At 42.1% G+C, this 16,509-nt stretch overlaps 1 protein-coding gene across 1 annotated transcript in view; it reads right to left on the minus strand.

The window, feature by feature from the left end:
• The window catches only part of Enox1 (ecto-NOX disulfide-thiol exchanger 1), a 562,855-nt gene that overhangs the window by 358,843 nt on the left and 187,503 nt on the right, over positions 1-16,509 (minus strand). The gene's annotated exons all lie outside the window — the stretch shown is intronic.

The raw sequence follows: 16,509 nt of genomic DNA on the forward strand, positions 1-16,509 counted from the left end.
AATCTAATTAGGATCTCTTTGAACACATAAAAACAACCCACAGCAGGTAGAAGAAGGAGCTAAGATAAAGTCCACAGGAAATTTGTTGAATGAAATGATAGAAGAAAATTTCCCAAACCGGGAGAAAGAAATGAATATCCAAATATACACAACTAGAAAAGAACCTCTCCATGACCTAGCATAGGTGAAACATTTTTTAAAAATCCAAAAAGAGCAACAAGAAAAGGAGACAATACTTAAAATATGAGGGAAAAACACCAACTTACCTATAAGAGAAATTCATCACAATACCATAAGATCTCTCATCAGCAACCCTAAGAGCCAGGAAATCATCGGATAATATATTTTAAGCTCTGTCAACAGAGATTATTATACCCAGAAAAGTTATCTCTTAAAATTATTGAAGAATAAAAATATTGGGACAAGCACAAATAAGGACTATTTATGAAAACCTCACCAGCAGTGAGGAAGAGATTTAAAGAGATTCTATACACAGAGAAAGAAAGATGGTTTCACATACAAGAGGATAAGAACTTCTACCTTTTTAAAAGGAATAAATAGGTGGGTAGAGGAGCCCTGGGAAGAAGTCCATAGTTTCCAATCCAGTAAACCCCTAATATTAAAAGGGAAAGAAGAAAAATAGCTACCAATAATCCAAACAACCAAAAACAAAAACAAATCAGACAAACAAATAAAACTCATAGGAAATAGCAACCTATCTCCATAGTAGTCTCTTTTTTTGTTTGTTTGTTTGTTTGTTTGTTTGTTTGTTTTTTCGAGACAGGGTTTCTCTGTGCAGCTTTGCGCCTTTCCTGGATCTCACTCTGTAGCCCAGGTTGGCCTCAAACTCAAGAGATCCGCCTACCTCTGCCTCCCAAGTGCTGGGATTAAAGGCGTGCACCACCACCGCCCAGCTCAATAGTAGCCTTAAATGCAAATGCTCCCATTCACCAAGTAAAGGGCACAAAGCGACTGACTGAAAGAAAACCAAGGTCTAGCTATCTCTTGACTTTGAGAACTGCACTGGGCATCGTGGCAAAGAGAGTCAAACACTGAGAGTCAAAAGCTAAATTCAACTACCAAGCAAATGGGAGACATAAACAAGCCACTGTCCACTCATGGCCGAGAGTACACATCAGGCCAAAACTAGTTAGAAGAGGAAAAATGGCCACTGCATATCAATAAGTTTATCAAGAAGATATGACAGTTGTAAATATGCACCAAGGAGTAAGTAGGCTCTCAATTTCATAAAACTAACAATAAATGCCATGAAAGTTCAGATAGGCCCTGAGGCAGTAACAATGGGAAACTTTTTTCTTTTTAAATATGTTTTTAATTGTAATAAAATTACATTACTTTTGCCCCTCTTCCTTTCTTCCCTCTAGCTTCACCCAGCTACTTGCCCTCAAACCCCTCCCCGGACACCCTACTCTCAACAGCCTTTTTCTTGGGTTATTGTTACATATATGGCACATATGTCTATGCAAGAATAGATGTGAATACAACCTGCTGGGTCTGTTTTTGTTGGTGGTGTGTATATGGTTTCAAGACTTATTGTTCCATATTGGAACTCAATATGGGGGGCTTATCCCTGAGAGAGGCTAATTCTCCTCCAAGCAATCAGTAGCTGCCTCCAGTACTTTGTTTGGGGATGGAACTCCAGGAAATTTCCCCCTTTGCCTATTATCACATCCACTGATAATGTCCTGATAATAATCCCCTATTCCAGGATGTTCCCCGAGCCACAAAAACAGGAGCTGTGATGAAAATGTATACATTGGGGCTGGGCTGCCCATGATCTGTTGATGTCTGTACTATGTCCAGCTGTGGAATTTCTTGTGATGATCTAATAAAGACTTTGTATCAACTCTCATCTTTAAATTGGTTTCACAAACGAAAAATTGCCAAAATAAAACCCAAATATAAATGCCAAAATAAAACCCAACAACTTCAAAGCTAAATTATACATTGGTCACCTAGAGTCAACATATATTTTCAGAATAGTTCATCCAACAGAGGGGATATGTTCTTCTCAGTATCTACTCTTTAAAGCTGATCATATTCTAGTGCACAAGAAAATCAGTAACAAATACAAAAATGAGAAAGACAATTCCTTTCCTATCAGCAAGAAAACAACAAAAATATTATACAAATACTGGTAGAATAATACACTTTTTCCTTTTTGTTTGTTTCTGACAGAGGGTCTTACTATGTAGTCCTGGCTATCCTGGAACTATATAAACCAGGCTGACCTCAAACTCACAGAGATCCATCTGCCTCTGCCTCCCAAGTGCTAGGATTAAAGGCTTGTGCCACCACACCAGCCACAATATACAGGGTCATTAAAAAATAAGAAAGAAAACTTCTTAAACTCCTAAAACCAAAGGAAAATGATAGCAACCTCCCAGATACAGATAAGGCAATTCTAAGAAGAAAATTCATAGCTATGAGTGCTTTCATTAAAAAAACAGAGAGACACTGAATAAATAATACAATGATACAATCTAAGGTTCTACAAAAACAAGAAGCCCAGCCCAAATGCATGAGGTGACAATCAGTAATAGACTTAGGCAGAAATTAATGAAATAAGAGACTAAAAGAACAATAAAGAGATTCAGTCAAATGAAGATTTGGTCATTTGAGAGGTTCACAAATCTCTAGTTAAACTAACCAAGGGAAAAGGCCCATCGTAATAAAATTAGACAGGACAAGACAGTTGAGACAACTGACTTCTACTGACATCCAAAGATTCATTAGAGGATTTTTTTTTTTGAACTCTTATATTCTCCAAAGCTGGGAAATCTAGAAGAGTTGGATAAATTCCTAAGCAAATATGACCTATAAAATCAGATCAAAAAATTTTAAACAACTTAAACAGACCACTAAGAAAGCAATGGAAATACAGCAGAATTTAAGTCTCCCCACACAGAGAATTCCAGGACAAGTTTGACTGGAGGATTACACCAACCTGTGAAGGAAGAGTGTAAAAAATTACATCAACAAATCACTAAAAGAATGTTGTATCTTTTCAAGAAAGAAGGGAAAAAAGAAAGTGTTAGAAGAAAAAAAGAAAACAAACAAAACAGAAGCACCCATGGCAACCCAAGCAGATGGACAGATCAAGTGGCTGATGAGTGTGTAAGCGGACAGACAGACCGACCTCCAATACTCATCTAAATTGTCTTCACTACTCAATTTACTCGTTAATATTTATTTACTCTGTGTGTGTGTGTATGTGTGTGTGTGTGTGTATGTGTGTGTGTATGTGTGTGTGTGTATGTGTGTGTGTGTATGTGTGTGTGTATGTGTGTGTATGTGTGTGTGTATGTGTGTGTATGTCTGTGTGTCTGTGTGTGTGTGTCTGTGTGTGTGTGTATGTGTGTGTGTGTGTGTGTGTGTGTATGTGTGTGCACTCACAAGCCACAGCACTATATGTGAAGGTTAGAAGGTAACTTGCAGAATTGGTTCTCTCCTTCTTTCGAGCAGATCCTGGGGAATGAACACAGTTTGTTGGGTTTAGCAGAAAGCATTTTACCTCCTGAGCTATCTTGCTGGCCCTGGTGATTTTCACCTTCAAACTCTTGATTTTACCATAGTTGTACACAGAAGATGCTCTTGGCAGGATGCTAAGAAAAGAACGGGACCCCTGAAATCACTATGAGTAGAACCAGATGGAGACGATGTCTCTTCATTCAAACTTCTCCTTCGAGTATGAACAGAAAACTTGAGCCTAACACGAACATTCTTTCTGCACTGGCACAGCTGCCTGGCTCAGCTTCAGACCACAGTTCTCCATCCAACTCATTCTCCCTGAACCAACCTGGGCACGCCATGATGCTCCAAGTGCTCCAAGAGTTTCCTGTCTTTTCACATGCATTAATTTGTTAACTACTTGAGAAAACTCAGTTAAAAACTGAGTTCATAAGTGACCCTGCACTACACCCAGGAAAAAGTTAGTCATTACTTTCCCTGGAGTAGTCTATGCCCCTCCCGTAAAGATTTCTATAGTCACAGACATCTATATGAGCTAATTTAAATAATTTCAAACCAATGCCTATGAACCTATCATGAGCAAAATCCTTACCACTGTCTCTGTGTTCTTACCTTTTTCTTTCTTTATTTTTTGAATGGGGTGTGTGTCTCATGCAACCAAGGTTGGTATTGAACATGCCATATAGCTGAGGATGATCTTGAACCTCTGATCCTCATAGATCCCCCTACCAGGTGTCCGTTTCTTTAATACCCAACATTGTCCAAGACACTAATATAACTGAGGATGTCTTCAAGACTTTCTATTTGAGGAGCAAATAGAATATTGATGACTTTAACCAGGAAAGGAAAGGAAAAATAAAAAAGATTATCAAATAAAATATCATTTGTCTCACTTGAGAACATTCAAATTTAAAACTCCCATTTAGATATACCAAAAAAGAAAACATAAAATTGGAAACCTCAGACAAGAACTGGACAAAGGGTTTAGAGCTGAAGATAGACATTTGGGATTCATCCACACATAGGCAGGGTTAAAAGCCAGGGATATATAGGGGACACAATGAAAGACAAGAATGGAGGGGGGAAAACCCAAGAGCTTACCTGACATTTAGTCTAAAATGGGAGGACCCCTGAATTTCTTCAGAGAGAATGATAGAGGGGAATAATAGAGAAGAGCCTAGAGGCCTCAGATGCCAAAGGCATGTGAAATTTAGAATAAGAACAGGTATCAACCTGGTTAGGGTCTCATGATAGTCACCAGAAACAAAAACTAAGCAGACATGTTAGACATTTAGAATTTCCAGAGGGAGGTGTTCAGGGGAAAGTGGACCTCACTGACAGCAGTATCCCTGGAGACAAAAGGCAGGTGAAACAACTTGCCATCGGGGCAAATGAGTATGTTTCAGCCAGACTCAAGAGAGACTTTCAGTGGGCGGGAAGCCTTCTGGGGCTGCCCAGATGGGCAGTGGAGGGGAAGATGGGTGGGCAGTGGGGGTGATGCATTCACAGATAAGCAAAGGCAGAGAGTCTGTGCTTCCTACAACTAGGAAACCTGCTCCCCAGTCCCTAGTGATGGTAACTTCTGCCCCCCCCCCCCCCCCCGTTCCCATGGAAGGAAGACAAAGTAAACTCTCTGAAGGGCAGGCTCTGATTTCATTTTTCCTTGAGAATTAATGATTTATCCAATCAGTTCACTGGGAGAAGGAACAGTGTGTCCATTTCTCCCCTAACCTCCTCAGATACACAGGCTCAGCCCACTGTTCTCTTGTGCCTTGCACAGGCTGTCTGGACACAGGCCTGGGGCTAAGCTGCTCTATGGATGGCCGAGGAGTCCTCTGCTTCAGAGGGGGCTTTGGTACACATGTGCCACATCCTCCAGTTCTGTCATATTGGTAAAAAAGTCTCAACATGCACACAAAGAGAATCTGTCTGACTCTTGATTTACTTAACTAGATCTGAACTTATGGGAGAAGCTGTGTTGAATGATTATTGCTTAAAATCACTTTTGATTGAGATTATTATATTTAAAAAGAGATAAGGCACCCAAGAGCTCCAGTCAGTTCATGTTTGAGAGATGAAGGGGTTGCAATGGCAAATCTCTCCATCTGTGTTTGATGTGTGCACATATACATACAGGAAAGGGGAAGGGCCAGGAGTCAGACTCATCTCTGAGGCAAAGAGAACAGAGGACCCAGAAAGCAGTCCACAAACTAAGAGACTGCAAGCTTAACAAACACCTTCTCTGATGAGAAATGAAGATTGCCATATCAAAACAAAAATGTACGCACTCACATACATACCATAAACATTGATAAACAAGGGGCAATAGAGAAATGTAGTTCTTCCCAGGTCCACTAGCCCTTTGCTGCTTAGAGAAGTCCCTTCCCCTACTAGGCTACATGATTTTGTTTCTTGGCACCTAATATTCCCAGAGAAGAACACCATTGCCATGAAATGCTTAAAAGCACATGCTAAAAACTAGATTGGCCCAAAACAAAGCATAGGTTTTTAACAAAGTTGACAGTGGCATATAATTCCGACATCTCTTCTCCTGGAAGCACTAAGGCCTTTCCAAATCCAGCATCCCATATGCCCAGGGGTTTGGGTGAGGAGTCTCTGGAACAATGAAAGCAGCAGAGAGGAGTCAGGATGCCCATGGCTTAAAGACTAATAGACTCACTGACTTCATCATTAAGCATCCTGGGGACCAAAGTGAAGAAAACAAATTTGAGGAACTGATGTGGTAAGCAGAAAGTTCATCCATTCTTGCCCTAAATTCTTCCACAGGAAATCTAGACTCATCCGCCTTTTGAGACACATGGGCCTCACTGGAGTTCTCAGGGGGGTGAAAGGGAGATGTGCTATGTGCAGGGCATCCGTTGCTATGTGCTCCGTTGTGGCAACCGTGATGCACCATGATTCACAAGGGCATAGCTGACTCACTACTGCTTTCAGCAATAATCCCGCTGGAACCTCTCTCTGCTGTCAGAGGGATAATTACCTAGAGATCCCTGAGGCCGGTCCTTGCAGTTTTCACATAAAAATCACCTCTTGCATAAGACATGAAATTTAAAACCATTCCTTCATGGACACCATTGAGTCACTCTGTTACCTCTGGGACAGATATAAATTATGCATTCTTTGATTCTCTTTAAATTTTTAGAGGCACACTGGGACAAGAGAAAGATCTCATTGGTACTAAAAATATAAAGCATTCCAGAAAGAAATAATAACTTGTGTGATATTAACTGCTTCTCTTGTTTCAGGAGCTCCTGCTTGGTCAAGACCATAACATAAAACACAGAAAACTAACAGCAGGCTTGCATGCTAATGATGGCTGGTGACAAGGACTCACTGAATGTCACGGCTCAATGTCCTCCTGCTGTCCATTTTTCTTACAAGAGTGACTTCTTTCAGAGGACTGATATTCCCCTAAGAATTGCCACTCTTCCTGTTATCTATAACCAGGAAGTCTCAACGATGTCTACATTAGAACCCACACCTCCTTATACTTTCCCTTGCTCTTATCCCACACTTTAAATTCAAGAGAATTATGTGAACGAGGAGGCAGCATCTTATAAATCCTCTGGAGCTAGTCTGAATCTGACCCCTTGGTTCCAATCCTCACTGTAACGAATGTATTCAGATTTCAGAGCAGGGTGTCACTGTCAAAATTAGCATGAAGAAAATGTAATGGCTGTCACTGCAAGAATAAAGAAATGTGTGTGTGCTCTGCTACTAAGATGACCCAATTCACACCAACATCTGTTTGGTGGTGATGAACTACTCCAGATGTTTGCTGGCAGCACAGCACCACAGGGCTGTTACCCAGGCATGCACAGAGGGAGATGGATGTTTCTCTCTGTGTCCACATTCAACATGACTTTGGCTGTTCTTCCAGCCATTATGACAATAAGGAAGGAATCCTTGAATATTCAAATCCATGGCATAGGCGTATTGTTTGTCTCAGATGCCTGGGAACCTTAGGGCAAATAAAAGTAATAATAATAAAAGAACAACATCCAATAACTCTAGTCCTGACAAGGAAGTTAATTCATCTGTCTGACCTTCACAGCTGCTGCCTTCAAGTTTGAGGAGTTCTCAGACTTGGGGTAAATGTGAGCTGAACTTCAGAATCCAGCTTCAAAGGGTTCCTGAGGCAAAACTCATTGTGCAATATTAATTTTTCAAGTTAAAAATTACAGACATTTGAAAAAGACTATCCTCCCAAACAGGAAGGAAAATCACTGTTCAGATGCTAAAAAATGTGTGCCACGGTCACCGGAACACACACCAGTTCTGTATATAATGCCTGGAAGCCCTTGACCTAATGAGGTTAGTGACAAGGATATGAATGGCCAGAACAGAAAATGAAACTTGCAAAGAGTTTCCTTCATGAACTACCATATTTCTGTTGTCATTTAACCAATTTCCATCCTCAAAATTACAACGTGGACCGCAGATCTTCAAGGCTAATGCTCCATATGACAGACTAAGTGCTATTTAGGAAGTAATAATATGTGTGTCAAACTGGTGGGTGGAGGGGAAACAAGAGACCACGTGACGGACGCTTCAGGTAGACAGAGGTCATGGAAAGGTATAAAAATGACACTTAGGAAAGTGAACTGCCAAACAGCTTTCCACATCCAATTAGTGAAAGTGCATCATTGTCAGCAGGGTCCACAGATGGAAGACTCTTTCCAGCCTGAGCCATCACAACACATACTCAATTAACTGACCTCCAATGTAGGACGCATCACTCCACTAAAATTAATGCTGCTGGTTCAAATCAATGCTTAGAGGGTGGTCATGGGAATGACTTCATGTGTGCATCACACATACAGCACTTTACTATACACTGAAATTATAAGAGAAGGAAGAACATTCAGAAACTGCCACAGCTGATTAAAGCATGCATTTTCATGTTGATCCCAGTCCAAGCATTGTGTTCTTTCAACACCCATCAAGTCTGAGGGATCTGCAAAGTGAAACCCCTGGTTTCTCACCAATATACTTATCACAGTGTGTCCTTGAGGACACTCACACAGATTGGATTCAGGGCAGAGATACTGGGTGAGCAGGATTGGGACACTGAGCCTGGCATTTGTAGTGACACACCAAAGGACATTCTGCCTGCACCTCTTAACATCCCAGAAACTGTGTGGCAGAGGGAAATGTGACAGGGAGGAAATGGACCTTTGAGGGACATGCATTTGGTTTGCTTCCCTTGTGGAAATTTCTTCACAGTGGGGCATAAGCAAGACTAGACTAAGAAGAGCATGAGTGGTACCAGAGGATGAGAGGTAGAAGGACTCAGCCAGTTTGGTGAGAGGTGGGAGGTGGGGCTAGAACAGCCAGGGACACAACAATGGATCCTGGGGAGTTGAGAGGAGGAAGAGACCCATTGTACTGTGGGAGTTGTTTGTTCAAAACTGCTTGCTGGACTAACGTTCACACAGACTAAACTTTAAAGCAGCCATAATTTGGAAGCATACTGGGCTTCGAGAGGAAACACACACATGTTAAGAATGGAGTGAATCACCTATTATTTTAACATTTAACGTCACTGCAACGGAACCACCGTGAAGATGCCCTGAAGGAGGAGATTAAGGCTTGCACTAGATCTCTGAGGAATGAACAGGGAGTCTGGTCTCATCTCATGCCTTTCATGTCTGAGCTGTCCTTGGGAAAGGAAGCAGGCATCAGTTGCTTCACCCAGGAGAGTTGAGAGGGAAGTTGGCCAGAAGAGCATGGTTTTCAGAAAACCAAATATGGAAACGTGAGAACACGACACTGTTACTGTCTGTGACCTTCCTGCCAGACTGTGGGAGCAGAAGAGTTTGAGTACACAGGGAAGTGTTATAAGGTAACTCTGAAGATATCCTTAGCATCATTCCAGCACCCCCTCCCGCCACCTGAAATCTGTTTTATTAATGGTTCCTAAAATGTGGCTCTGCCTTCTGTGGCCTCTGTTTGAGAGGAGCACTCTTCTGGAGAGCATCACATTGCAAACCATTCTTATGTGGTGGTTATTAAGAATATATCGTGTGTCCTCGTGGCTCAGAGCAGCAGGATAAGGACTGCCACCAGATGAATGACACACAGATGCCTCCGTAACTTAGAAAATGCCCAGATGTGGTTCTCCTCACTCAACAGAATCTCTGCTTTGGTCAGATGAAATTGTACTCCTGCTCCTCTCTGTAAGGTCATCCCCCAAGGGCAGCCAAGACCATGGCATTAGTGATGAGGGAGGGAAGGGTACCCACTTTACTGTGCTGAAGAGGCAAGTGCCTTGGCAGGAGAAGGGTCCTAAAAATGGCTGCCAGAGATGTATTGTATTTTTAAGTAATACTTTTAAGTCAACAAAAATAAACAACAACAACAAAACCCTACGGAATAATTAGAGTTCACATTCTTTTCAAATGAACTGAGTTGGTCTAACAGATATATTGTGACAGAAAATAACGCAACAAAAATGTTGTCTCCATCAAAACACAATACTCAGGAAGGTTAAGAATGGAGAAAATGGGAATTTATAAACAGCAGGATTAACAGTCTAAGAAATTCAACTCCAGCCTTCTCTCTTTCCTGCTGAGATGGGTACGGCATTAGCTGGGACTTCAGTGACAGTGAAGACCACTGAAGGCAGAAAGGCAGTATGGTGGCTTAAACGAGAATGACCTCTTTGGGGTCAAATGACCCTTTCACAGGGGTCACCTAAGACCACTGGAAAACACAGATGTTTATGTTATGATTCAGAACAGTAGTGAACTTACAGTAATGAAGTAGCAATGAAAATAAGTTTATGGTTTGGGTCACCACACTATCAGGAACTGTATTAGAGGGTCACAGCATTAGGAAGGTTGAGAACCACTATCATAGGCTCATGGTTGAATGCTTGTGGGACTGTTTGGGAAGGGTTAGGACATTTGGCCTTGTTGGAGGATTTGTGTCCCTGGGGACAGGCTTTGAGGTTTCAAAAGACTGCTGCCATTCTTAGTGTGCCTCTCTGCCTCCTATTTACAGATCAAGATGTGGGCTCCCTGCCATTCCTGCTGCCATGCCTTACTTCACCATCCGGGTTTACAGCTCTCTGAAACCATAAGCCCAACTAAACATTTCCCTTTATAAGTTGCCTTGGTTGCAGTGTTCATCACAGAAATAGAAAAGTAAGACAGAGGCAGGGGGTGTATAACCTCACCCTCTGCTCTTAAGACCCAATTTTCTTGTAACTCGGCTTTCTGCTTTCTCTAGGGGACCTCCCATACCTCACCATGATTGTAGATTCTCTGGCGTACGGTCTTGTGGAATTCTGTACTTTTAGTTGACACACACCATACCTGAAATCGTCTTTTCGCTGCCCAGGGAGCTCCCAAGAACTATATGGAGCAATAGGGAAGACATGAGTCAGATGAAGCATGTGTGGTTCCAGCTAGTTGTCTACCTGGCAGGAACGAGACCTGGCTCTGCCTGTGTTTCTGTGGGAATTTCCAGACTAGATAAATTGAGGTGAGAAACCTCATCATAAATATGGGCAGTACCAATCTGGGGGTGGGTGGGCCTTGAACTGCAGAAAAAGGGGGTTGTACAGTGAGCTGAGCATTGGCAGCCATCATGGTCTGCTTCCTGACTGGGGGTGGCACGTGACTTGCCACCTCAATGTCTTGCTGATACAATTTTCCCACCATGCTGGATTGTACCCTCAAACTGTGGCACCTAAACAAGCCCTTTCTTCAGTCATGTTAGGTAACTTGTCACAGCATTGAGAAAGGTGACTAATACATGTGTCCAGCTCAAATTGAGATGTTCTTCTAGGTAAAATTCACCTGGAATTTGGCAGAATTAGTATGCATTGCTCCATGAGAGATACAGCCTGTTGGCACTTTGAATTAGCACTGGGACCAACCAATAGCCTTCTGCTATTCAGTGCCATTAAATAAAAAAATTTAAAAGAAGCATGTTTGGCTGGAGAGATGGCTCAGAGATTAAGAGCACCGACTGATCTTCCAGAGGACCTGGGTTCAATTCCCAGCACCCACATGGCAGCTCCCAACTGTCTGTAATGCCAGTTTCAGGAGCCCCAACACCCATGGCAAAAAAAAAAAAAAAAAACAACCACAAAAACAAAACAAAACCCACCAATGCGCATTAAAATAAATTAATTTTAAAAAGGAAAACTTTAAAAATAAAAATAAATAAATAAATAATAAGTTTAAAAAAGCATGTTTAGGCTGATTTCAGTCACTAGTTTGCATAAACTTTAATAGCAACATTAAATGAATATGTTTGGCTACTAGAAAATTTAAATATCATATGTGAAACACATAATATTTCTACTGTCCAACACTGAGTCAGATTATAGTCTTCATGATAGAAAAATGTAGCTACATTGCTCACTTCCTGTGCCCTGCCCCGCCCCCCACTCCAGCACATGGCCTGGCGTGTGGTCGGTCCAAAATCGTCTGGATGAATAAAGCAACTGAAATCAAGACAGCTCTCTTTGGAATTTTTAATCCATTTATTATTCCAGTAAAAAGTTGTTAAGCACTTACTCTGGCAAGGTATTTTGCAAACCACCAAGGATATAAATGTAACAACCAGCGTTTGCCAGAGTCTGGGGAGCAGTTGCCAAGCAAGGACAGAGTTTCCTTCTGGGGATGTGAGAGTATTTGGGACTAACACAGAGGTGGTGATTGCACAGCATTGTCAAGAACTGGAAGTCACCGAATCACTCACTTTCAATCAGTTACCTCTATGTGACATGACCTTCAACCCAATTAAAAAAAAATAATAAAACAAAGAAGGAGATGGCACGATCCCTCGTCCCGAGCCTCAAAGAGCTCAGCACAGAGAGAGATGGAAGAATGAAGATGTCATGACACATGAGGAAACTCATACCACAGAACCGTATCTGGGCCACAGCTGCTCATGAAGCAGGCCAAGAGCCAGATGGAGAATGTGCATAGGTGAAGAAATGAGTGTCCAGCACAACTCCAAGGATGAAATGGCAGCAAAATGGCTTTGAAGGGTTTTGCCAATCTGTCAAAAGATAAGTAAAGTTTTGTTTTTTGCTTTGATCACACAACTCACACAAGGAATAGTCTAGACTCCAAACTCATTTAAATTATCACTGGCTGACTTCATTCTCTGTTAATTGACAACCGCCTACTCCCTTGTCCATACCCTAATTAATTGTTCTTACAAAACAAAACCTGGATCCTTAAAGTCACACCACTGCAGTTCTCTGTCCACGGTCAGAGAACTCACGGAACAAAGACCATGTAAATTATGAAAGGAAAGGGGGGATGGAAAGCAGCGATGCGGTCAGTTCGCTAGAACAATAAACAGACACGTATGAGGTGTTGCCATAGAGAGGAGGAGACAGAAATAACACACAGGACAGCCATTTGAAACCATCAAGTCCCAACACAAGCAAGAGCGTGGGCTGACACAGCGCGGCACCAAGTTGAAGACAAGGTGACCTTGCTTAACGCCTGCAAATCTCAACCAGGAGATGACTCCAACTTAACACATATTCAATAGGCGACTGAGGAAAAACATTTGTGTTCCTAAATGATGCTATACTAGGGCTTGATCTCGGAGCCTTGCACACACTACGCATGCGCTCTGCCTCTGAGCCGCTATGTCACCAGCCATCCAATTCTTCATCATAATGAATGGAACACCAAAGAGTGACCGCCTGGTCACAGTGATCACAGTGGTCAAATGTCACCTTATTAGAAAGGCACCCTGTTGAAAGTACCACCCAGGAGGTATAATCCAGTTAGTTACCTTGTTTCCCTGTTCTCTGGTTTCTACCCACAAGTGCCTTCTTCCTGATCTGTGTACGTCTTCTGTTTACCTCTCTCTCTGCTGGAGTGCATCGAGCATGTCCTGGCCACAGCTTTATCTGCAATATCTCCAGGTACCATGCTTTAGTGGGCACCTTGGTTAAGTCAATGATGCACAAGAAATTCAAGCATCATATCTGGCTTCATTTTGGCTCTCATTTCCTCCTCCTCCTTACATTGGTTCCAGAACTTTTTCTAGATTCCATGGGGTTAAGTAAGCATACTAGACCAGGGACTGCGATAGGAAATAGGAATTCTCGTTCCATCGTTTTATTTCTAGTCTAGTTAAAGTTATAAAAGAGGAATGGTGGGTTAACAGATTATAAGAATTTCTATCTTTAAGAGAAACAACTGGCGTTAGGAGTAACCTATCTGTACCCAGAGACGCTCGATGGAGACAATTTTACACTTTGCTGGAGATATTGCAAAGATTCATGCATCAGAAAGCCACTCTATTTTCTGACTTTTATTATCCTCCGTCCAACTTGTCCAGCCCTTAACGCCCATGACCACGCTAATACTTTACACTGATGCTAGAATACGCACACCAGCACTCTCAGATGTAAACCAAGGGGCAGCCTCTAGTCGCCAGCAAACGCATTTGCACTCCTTTCCTAACAGAACCAACGTCTTCCTGCTGGCCTTCACCACAGGGACTCCATCTCTGTCTCCCGGAGATAACAGAAGGAATCAGTGGTAGATGAAATGAGAACTGGACAAACACTGAGCTCCATAGAGAGAGTGCTGGGGCAAGCAGCAAGCACTAGGTGACTCTGCGCCTCAGAGGAGAACAACTAGATACAGTCAAAGGAGACCAGATCCTAAGAAGCTGAGAGCAAAAATGTCATCATATAAGTTCCTTGTGCAAACGCACCAGGAAGAGCTCAAGAAGCACAGGATGTTTCTTTCAGAGGACATGGAAAAGGCTGACAGGCTTGTTATGGAAGAGAAATGAAAGCCTACATCCCCCAAAAGGGGAGACAAAGAAGTGCAAAGACCTCAACGCACCCGAGAGGCCTCGTCAGCCTGCGTCTTGTCATGTTCTGAGTCTCAACCCTAAATCAAAGGAAACCACCTCGGCTTGTCCACCGGTGATGCTGCACGGAAGCTGGAAGAGACCTGGGACACCGCTGCTGCGGAAGACAAGCAACCCTGTGAGGAGAAGGCTGCCGAGCTGAAGGAAAACCAGGGAGAGAGTATCACTGCCCAGAGAACTAAAGCGAAACCTCATGCAGAGAGAAAGCCTGGTCAGGGCTGAAAGAGCAAGAAAGAGAAGGCGGGGGTGATGAACAGGACAAGGAAGATGATGAATAAGTTGGTTCTAGTACAGTTCTTTCTTATTGTCTATGAAGCATTTAGCCCCCTGTACAAAACTCCCTCCTTCTAAGAAAAAAGAAAATGAAATGTAAGATTGTGTAAGACTTGTCCTTAAATTGTACAGTGTCATTGATAGATAGATAGATAGATAGATAGATAGATAGATAGATAGACAGACAGAAAGACAGATAGATAGTAGATACAGATAGAGATAAAACTATTGAATGTGGCTTTAACTAGCCCTGTCCTGGTGGTATTTCCAAGAGCCACTGACCTAGCCCGGTACAGTCTGGGGCCTGTAAATCGGCACAGAAATTTAAAGCAAGTCCTTTTTGGTGCACAGTATACAATTTGGTTATACATGGGGACAGCAGTGTTTTGTTTTTTTCCACCTGCAGTTGTTTCCGATGAAGCATATATGGAAATAATTGTTCTGTTACTGGAATATTGCTCTGGAATTGTAGAGGAAATGCAGCTGTTTTGTTGACATTCTGAACGCTTCTAATTAAACACATTTTTTTTTATTATAAAAAAAGGAAGTGAGAACTGGAGCAAGGATGTTCTTGGAAACAGAGAACTCAGAGCTAAGCTTTGAAGGTTCATGATAAAGACAACCCAGGGCAAGGCTGAAGGAGGGAAAATTCAAAGACCTTGAGGTTTTTAAACGAGAGAAAAATAATGCAGAGCAAAAACCCAACCAGCAATGCTATGGGTCTTAATTGGAAAGGAAGAATTTAAATTCATAAAACTCCAAGAATCCTTTATCCCAATGCAGGTTGCAGAGTCAAGACAGCTAATTGTCAACCTCTCCCCAGAGGTTCTAAGTTCAAGGCCATTCGATAAGCAAGAGCACCAGGGATGAGGCAGTGGAAGCTATGTGTGCAGGACCACCCCAGCCAGTGACTACCCCTCTTGTAAAGGAAAGGCAACCTGGAAACCCTAGTGCAGGTGCAGACTGAGAATGAGTCAGGGGCTTTCTAGATCTAGTCTTAGGACATAACCTAGGATGCTCACGACTTTGAGTTAAACAATAGACCTAAATCACTGGCCACAGCAGAAAAGATTAATAACTGGCAGTCTTCATTAACTTTCATGCTCACTGAATTTTATCATATTCTACTCCTTAGCAATCTGTGTGTAGGGCCAGTCGCCCCTTGGCTCCTGCTCCCCCTTTTGACTGTAAATGGCTATAAGCTCTTTTATTACCAACAAATAACATTACATGGCATTAATGGAGCTGTACGACTTAATTCTTAACATAGTAGATTTGGAGCAGCTGTTCTGTGGGGTATTTTCAGGTGCTGACCAGAACAGAATAGCTGCTCTAAGAACAGTTCTGTATGCTCAGGTGAATACCTAAAAATACACACTTCTTCTCCTTCCTAGAGCAGCGAAAGTCGTTTTCAACCACCTTACAAAGGACGGGATGTCAGTGTGTGTTAGCCTCAGTTAAGCTGTTTCAAATCCTATCCACACATTTGGGGGGATTCATCCAAATTCTGATGAGCTAGCCAAAAGTTCCTCAATACTGTCATGCTCCTGGACTGTTGGCACACAGTCTGAGTGTATTTAGAACTGAAGGAAATGCTGGCCTTATTTTTAGAGGGGAAATTTCTACATATTCTGTCCCCTCCCCACATGTATACATATTTACATAAGGTTATATGTGTTTATTCTGGAACCTTGAGAAGTTTTAAATTTCCACATGTTCATGTTATCTAGTAAGCTTTGTTGGCATTCAAAAGCTTGTCAATTTAATAAAGCTTGCCCTTTGGGAGATTAATGGAAGCAGGTGGTAAGAAAGGTTAGTACTCAGTGTCAAAAGATAAGGTGTGACCTTATTTTAAGG

This window comes from Peromyscus eremicus, chromosome 9 (assembly GCF_949786415.1).
Source record: "Peromyscus eremicus chromosome 9, PerEre_H2_v1, whole genome shotgun sequence".
Classification (NCBI taxonomy): Eukaryota; Metazoa; Chordata; class Mammalia; order Rodentia; family Cricetidae; genus Peromyscus; species Peromyscus eremicus.